Source organism: Macadamia integrifolia, chromosome 9 (genome assembly GCF_013358625.1).
Source record: "Macadamia integrifolia cultivar HAES 741 chromosome 9, SCU_Mint_v3, whole genome shotgun sequence".
NCBI classification, from domain to species: Eukaryota; Viridiplantae; Streptophyta; class Magnoliopsida; order Proteales; family Proteaceae; genus Macadamia; species Macadamia integrifolia.
The window spans coordinates 36,517,962-36,525,971 of record NC_056565.1 but is presented as its reverse complement, the minus strand read 5'-3'; the positions used below and the strand labels follow the sequence as shown (position 1 = coordinate 36,525,971).

Below are 8,010 nucleotides of genomic sequence, written 5' to 3'. Positions count from 1 at the left end.
AGATAACCTTAGGAAACCATTCCGATAATTGATTAATGCATTACTGGTAGCCAGGAATGGTCTTCCTAGAATTATTAGGATCTCATCCTTGGTTGAAAAGGGCTTGGCATCTAACACAATGAAATCAACTCGAAAAATAAATTCCCCCACCTTAAGTAAGACATCCTCAATCATCCCTTTAGGAATCTTAATAGACCTATCTGCCAACTGAAGAGTAATTCTAGTGGCTTTCAATTCTGTCAGTCCTAGTTGCTTATACACATAATAAGCCAAAACATTCACACTTGCGCCAAGGTCAAGTAAGGCATGCTCAATATAGGTGTTGCCTATGACACAAACTATGGTAGGGCTCCTTGAATCCTTATACCTAACAGCTATAGGTTGAGTAATTATGGAACTAATTTTACTTGTCAAAAATGCCTTTTTGGGCACACTAGTGATACTTTTGTGAGTACACAAATCTTTTAGGACTTTTGTATAGGTGGGGATCTTGGATATAGCATTCAAAAGAGGGATGTTCACTTCTACCTTCTTAAAGACTTCTAAAATTTTGTCCATTGAAGCAGTCTTCTTTTTGTTTATCAACCGATTAGGAAAGGAACAGGAGAAACATAAGGACTGTTAGGGATTTACCCTTTTTCAGAAGAATCATATTTAGTTTCCTCAACCAAATCAACTTTAGTTTCAGAAGAATCTTTAGGTTCATCAGACGAACTAGAAATAAGAGGCACATTTGTATCCTTAACAGGTGGAGAGTTAACAGGAGTACTAGATGGGGAAGATTTAGGAACACTCTGTTGGTACTCTCTACCACTCCTAAGGGCATAAATAATATTACATTGGTTGGAGGGCCTTTGTTGGGTCTGGCCTTATACAATATTCAATGATGCATTAGGAGGTACTTGTGAACTAACCGGCTAATGATGCCCAGGGTTAGGCTCTAATTGACTAGGCAAAGTTTCCTTCTCCCTCTCACGTAAAATTAAGACAACTTAGGTGAGTTCTCTCGTAAGATTTTGATGGTTTGTCATGAGAAGAGCCATATTCTTTTCCAAATCACTTACCCTTCTTGCCTCTCTAGTGTTGGTAAACTCAGGGGGTTGCTGATAAGATGATAGGATAGGGGGCCTTGAGAAACTAGCCTGAGGTCTTACATTTTGGCCTAGGAAAAGTAGTTGGGGGGAAAGGTTGTTGTATAAAGGGAGGCTTTTGGGGTTCAAATTGACCTTAACTATGAAAATTTAAAGGCCTACTTGATTGCTCTAGTTCCAAGAGAAATTTAGGTGATTTCTTCATCCCAGATTGTAAGTATTACTATATGGATTATTCTGATATAAAGCATTCACATTTTCATTGGAAGTGCCCCCAGAGGTATTGGGGCATTCTTCTATGACATGTCCAGGGGTCTGGCACCAAGCACACATCTTGACTAAATTGACTGATGATGGCTCTCTAAGAATAATAGCCTCAATCCTTTTGATAAGGCTATTGAGCTTCCTTGGCTACTAATCCATCCACAAAATATCATTTTCCTCATATGGTTCTTTCACTCTTTTGGGTTGATTCCCACTCACGGGTTTTGACAACTAAGTCAAGTAAGAATTCTCATGCCTTTCCTTCATTTGTAAAGGATGTCAATCTCTTCAAGGCATATAGACTCTTTCATTTGTTTAGTTGGGTAACCAATACCCTCATAAATTATTTGACATAAATGACATAAGTCTAGGCCATGGTGAGGGAATTCTTGGAGTAGATCCTTGAATCTCTCTATAAGTTTAGAAAATGACTCACTAGGCTTTTGCCTAAACTGAATGATATCACTTATAAGCTTATTGGTCTGGTGAGTTAGGAAAGACTTCTTAAGGAAGACAACTGTAAACTATTCCCATGAGCTATGGAATTCGTGGGTAACCCATACAACCACTTCTTTGCTTGGTCTTTTAGTGCAAAAGTGATGAACCTAAGCTTAACAATATCATCAGAAAGTTGTTGGATCTTAATTATAACACATACTTCTTCAAATTTCTTTAGAAATAAGTATGCATCCTCATAGGTCAACCCATGAAAGTGGGGCAACATAGTGATGTGTTGAGATTTGAGCTCAAAATTACTGCCATGGGCTTGTGGTAGAACTATATAGGAAGTTTGAGCTGTTCTAGTAGGGTAGAACCTATCTTTCGAAGATTTAGGTGGAGGGTTTTGCTGTTGATCTCCCATATTGAAAGATTTTAAAGGGAGCAAATGTATAGAGTCACTACTTGTTAGATCTCTTCTTTCTAGCCTATTCGCACTATTACGTACCCATCCAGCACTCATGCAATAGAACACTATCCACAACTAGAATAAGACAAACCACAAACACAAAAGAATGAAATTTTTTTTGAAAACTTTTTCTGATTTTTTTTTATATTAGCTTACCAGCAGAGATCTAGGGTTGCTCAGGTCAATTCCTAAAGTACTACTACAGGGCGAAACCTGTCTTTATCATACTATGAGGCTTGGTAAACTCCACCGATACAACTATTATCGCAAGTTGTTCTTCTCAGGAATGCAATAAAAGAAAAACAAAAACAAAAAAAAAATCAAATAAAGCACTCTAATTTATCAAAAGAAAGCAAAAAATAACATGAACTGTCTCCCTGGTAACGGCGTCAAAAAATTATTTGAATTTTAAAAGTAACCGCAAGCGTACGAATCAGTGTAGCTAACGAGTCGAACACAAGAAGAGGAGCCACGTTATTTTTGGCTTTTTTTAGTAATACAAAAATGTAACGATTGATTATGGTGATCTACTTCTAACTACCATTCTAACTCAAATTCATCTAAAAGCGTCCTAACCAACACATCTAGGGAAATTAGAAATTAGAAATTGAAATTGAAATTGAAATTAAAAATTGAACAACCTAACCATTCACATCTAACCCTAACTATTCGTCATCTAGGAATTTAAACACTCAAACCACATAATTAAAAAGCAAATACCTAAAGCAAAAGTGCTGAAATTAAAAAGGCTGAAAAGTAAATAAATAAAATAAAAAGAGAAAAAAGCTAGAGAGAGGTACACAAGTAGGTGTCTCCACTTAGTCTGAGGGATGCACCATAAATAATTTGAGCTTCCCTACTTGATCAGAGAGTACTCTTACAAGGGTTTTTCTACTTGGCTTTAGGGGAAGGGATGCAATATAAATAATAAAAATAAAAGGATGGGTTCATGGCTAGAGAGGGGCAAAGCCAACGCATAATCTAGCCATGAGCCTTGGAGGAAAGGGAGAGCAATAATGTAAAACTAAAAATTTAAAACCTAATTTAAGAATAAAAGGGTAGTAAGAAGAGGGAATGAGAGGGGGGTGAGAAGACTACTATAGAAGCCTACTTACTTGAACTTCAATACTTCTTGAGATTTGAAATACTACCAGTACTAAAAACCAGATTTGGAATAAATCAAATCTGAAATTGCTAATACTAGAGAAAACAAATCTGAAGAGGAAAAACTGAACTTGAAAGACATGCTCCTTAGCTTGTTCTTGTCACCTAGAACTAGAAATTAAAATGATTACACATTCGAATAACTTGAATAACATGAACCATAAAAAATAAAAAAACATGGCATTCATGAAATAAAAACCAATTACAAAAGTGTTTAAAGTAAGAAAAACTAGAACTAGAATTAGAAGGAGAGCACATTTAAAAATTAGAGAAAAAGAGAGCAAAAGAGGACAACCCTTTAGAGTTTGGTGGACTCCATTTTATAGAGTATAGGAGAGAGAGAGAGGAAGACGTCCAAGTAGGGTATTTTTCTTATTTCTTGTCTTTTTTTCCTATATTTTTTTCTTCTCTTTTATGCGCAATCTCTTGGATAAATTTGTGTGATGAGTAGGAGGAAGAAAATCTTCTAAAAAAAAAAACTCTAAAAAAAATGGCACCTAAGAGGTTCAAACTTGAACCCCCTAATGAGCAAGGGATTTTGCACACCACAACTCACCAACTACGCTAAATAGTTGTTGTTACTAAAAATGAATCTTCAATCCCTTAAAGGCGTGGTCCATCAATTCTTATTGGCATTTGAAATATTACTTGTACCCCTGGGACAACTGCAGACGGGCTGGTTCTGAATTTCAATTCAGTTCAGTTTTGATCCATTATTCTTTTTCTGACCCGAAAAAAATAATAACTTGTACATGTGACTAAACGGATATGTACTTTTAATTGAATATGCTCATTTTGCTCAAAATTTCATCCTCTTCGCAACCATAAAAAGAAACAAAACATTTTATGCGTAAAATTAGAGATATAGCGTCCGATAGTCCTTAAGGCCTTGAAAATATAAAACCTGCAAAAATAGAGTAAAACCCAAGGTAGCTCCATTATAAATATGTAAAATGCATGTTTTACTACCTTAGATTTCACACATAAATGTGCCCATCATTACCGTAGTGGGCAAGTTGTGTCATGTGGGTATTTACAGTGAATATACATCCAAAATTCAAATTAACTTGAAGAATTATAATTTAAAGCTTCCAATAACTATAAAACACACATCCTCTTTCAATTAGAGCACATCAACCAAGGGCCCCCATACATGAGCTTTAATACTCCATCTAGATTTAGGAAGAAATACACATCTCAAATAGGGATGACCCTTATATTTTCTAAAGTATAACCTATCCTAAGGCAAACCACATTGTAGGTTAGGGACCATTAACTAGGGTTTTAGAGCGTTGATCAATCATAAACAACAAGGCATAATGTATCTTTTTTTCTTTCTTTTTTTTTTTAGAATTTTTTTTTTCATTCTTTAATAGAGAACTCATTCTACTCTACTACATTTAGCCTTAATAACATGGTGGAGCAAACACCAGAAACCCAAGTTACTAAGTAGCTTCGCTTTATACATATGCCAACAAAGACAGTGATGCTTAGTTCTTTTCGAAAGTGTTCCTTCCTAAGAGGTTTAATCAAAACACCCTGCTTCATGTAGCGTAGTGTTCTGTCTAGCTCCTACAAATTCTATACTTACTTTCTACTTTTTGATAAATTTTCACTTCCTGTGTATTGGTAATTCAAACGGATTTTGGACTAATGACGTGGTGGAGAAAGGGATCTAAAGAGTCATTAGTGGTGATTAGAGTACAAACCTCTAAAGAGTCATTAGTGGTGATAAGAGTACAAACCCACCTTCTTCCTTAGGAGTACAAACCACACTCTATGCCAACAGAGGATTGAGACAGGGCTGCCCTATGTCCCCCTTTTTGTTCAATATTGTTCTTCAGGTCTTCTCCGACTCGTTATCGGCAGCTGACAAGTCTGGGGTTTTTCGGTATCATCAGCTTTGTGAAAAGCCTGAGATCTCTTCAATCTGTTTTGCTGATGACCTATTTGTCTTTGGGAAGGGTGATGACGTTTCTGCCGGCCAGTTGGACACACTTCTTTCCAGATTTTCAGCCATCTCGGGTCTCGCCATCAATAAAGGCAAATCCGCCATCTATTTTGCAAACTGTTCTACTGCTCTCCAGAATCAACTTAGCCAGATTATTGGTATTTTACCTGGTCAGTTACCAATCCGGTATTTGGGAGTTCCTCTCCACTCTCGATCTCTCAGGTCTCATGAGTTTAATGAGTTGATCTCTAAGGTTGAGGCGAGACTTTCTTCCTGGAAGGCCAAAGCTTTGTCATACGAAGGGCGCCTCACCCTCATTCAATCTGTGATTACGGGTATGATTGCTTACTGGTTAAATGTCTTTAAGCTCCCCAAGGGCACTCTCGATCAACTAGAGCGCATTATGGCTCGCTTTCTTTGGTGGGGACATGCTACCACTGGCTCTTACAAGGTGGCATGGAGTGTGGTTTGTACTCCTAAGGAAGAAGGTGGGTTGGGGTTGCGGCGTCTTTGTGACTGGAACTCCGCTGCTTTAATGAGGCATGTATGGAACATTGCGTCTAATGTGTCATCCAGTTGGTCGCGCTTTGTCCGATGTCGATGGTTACGTCGCCACTCGATATGGTCTCTTCCTCCTCCTACTGTATGCTCTCAAACCTTTAATGCAATTTTGTCGACTCGAGATATTGCTGTGACCTGTTGTAAAAGTCTAATTCACACTGGTCACAATACATTATTATGGTATGACCCTTGGTTGCCAAATGGTCCATTATGTTCGGATGGGTCTCTTATCGTGGAAGCATTGGGTCGTAACCCCTATGAGACGGTTTCGGCACTCCTCTCTGAGAATGGTGTATGGGATGAGGGTCACCAGGATCCCATTATCTTAAATAGATGGACAGAGATCACAAATACTCGTTCTCATTCTCGGCTTTCCATGGATCAGACGGTTTGGACTCATTCCTCCTCTGGGCTTTTCTCTATCAGTTCGGCATGGAATGTTGTTCGGCGTCCCGGTGCTGTGGTGAATTGGCATCATCTGATATGGTTTCGCTACTCTCATCCGCGTTTTGCCTTCATTGCTTGGCTCGCGGTTCGCAAACGGCTCCCTACCAAAGCCCGATTGGCCTCATGGGGCTTGGTGGTGGACACTAGATGTGTCTTATGCAACGTGGATATAGAAGACCTTGACCATCTATTTTTCAAATGTCCATACTCTTCGGAAATTTGGCATCGGTTGTTGCGGCTTTGTGGTTTTCAGAGATATACTTTGCCTTCATGGTCTGAAGAAGTTTCTTGGCTCTGTCAGAATGTTAAGGGGGACTCTGTAGTTTCCTCTGTTCAGAGTTTCTGCTTTTCGGCAGTGGTCTATCGAATCTGGTGCGAGCGCAATAACCGTATCTTCAAATCGGAGTCTACCAATGTGGACGAGCTTTTTCATCGAATTGTTAGCGATACCAGAGGTCGTTTCTGTCATCTACAAATCAGAACTGCGATTTCCTCATCCATTAAGGAGTTTTTTCACCGATGGAAAATCAAACCGGAGTTTCTTTCTCACCCGCTTCAGTTTTTCTCTTGGCCTCGGCCCCTTGCGGCGTGGCTTGTTTTAAATTGTGATGGCTCAATTAGAAAAGGGCTCGGCGGGTACGGCGTTGTTGCTCGAGATGCAAGGGGTTGCCCCGTTTTTGCTCTGGCGGGTGCCGTAGTTCATGATAACATTCTATGTGTTGAGCTGATCGCCATTCGTCAAGGTCTCAAGAGAGCCAGGGACCATCGATGTACCCACCTTCAGGTTCGTTCAGACTCTCTGGCTGCTGTTCAAATGATTACTGGGAAGTTTCGCCCTCCATGGTTCGCTCTAGCACTTCTTGATGATATCTTTGAGCTTTATGCAAATTTTCAGCACTGTGTTTTTTTACATCATGTTCGTGAGATCAATAGGTGCGCTGATTTTTTGGCTTCTTTTGTTCAATCTCCTCAGGAGACTATGTTGGATCTCTCAAACCTTCCTGATGATCTGATCGTCCTTTTAAGTGATGATGCATGCGGGAAGGTCTATCAAAGGTTGTAATTATGTTTTTTATTCCTATTTAATTATATTTCTCCTTTTCTCCAAAAAAAATACACAGTTCTATTATTATTAAAACAGCCATTCTCAAAGAATTGACCCTTTGGATGCCTTCTGTGTGAGGCATTTCTCTCTCCTCTTATCTAGGATTTCGGCTCTCTCTGGATATTCGGCTCTGCTTGTCCCTGCGCGTTAGGGTTGTTTCTTCTTCAAACTATGTGAGGTTTTCCTCCCGTGGGGGGATTGTTTCTCTTATCCTGGACCCGGATCTTCATGTCGTGCTCTTTGACTTGACTGCGGCTGCAAGAAATCTATTTCGGTTTGCTTGGAAACCTTATTTCTTGATTCGCTCAGCTTTGATCTGATGATAGGGTTTGGTTCTAGAATTCGGTTTAGTTACAAATTCTGTAGATCTGATTTCATATTTTTCTTTGTTCCAGTTAAAAATTTTTGTTTAAGATCATGATTTTGGTTTCTCATTCCTCGTTAGATGTGGTTCCTACTTTAATTCTGTGAAGCTCTCTCTCTTTGATGATCTCTTTTAGAATGTTTGTTTTGATCGATC

General features: G+C 38.9%; 1 non-coding gene across 1 annotated transcript; it reads left to right on the top strand.

The window, feature by feature from the left end:
• Window positions 1-1,724: 1,724 nt before the first annotated feature.
• On the top strand, window positions 1,725-1,831 carry LOC122090269. Its single transcript, XR_006143508.1, has one exon. It is a non-coding gene; the product is annotated as a small nucleolar RNA R71 (small nucleolar RNA).
• Window positions 1,832-8,010: the final 6,179 nt, after the last annotated feature.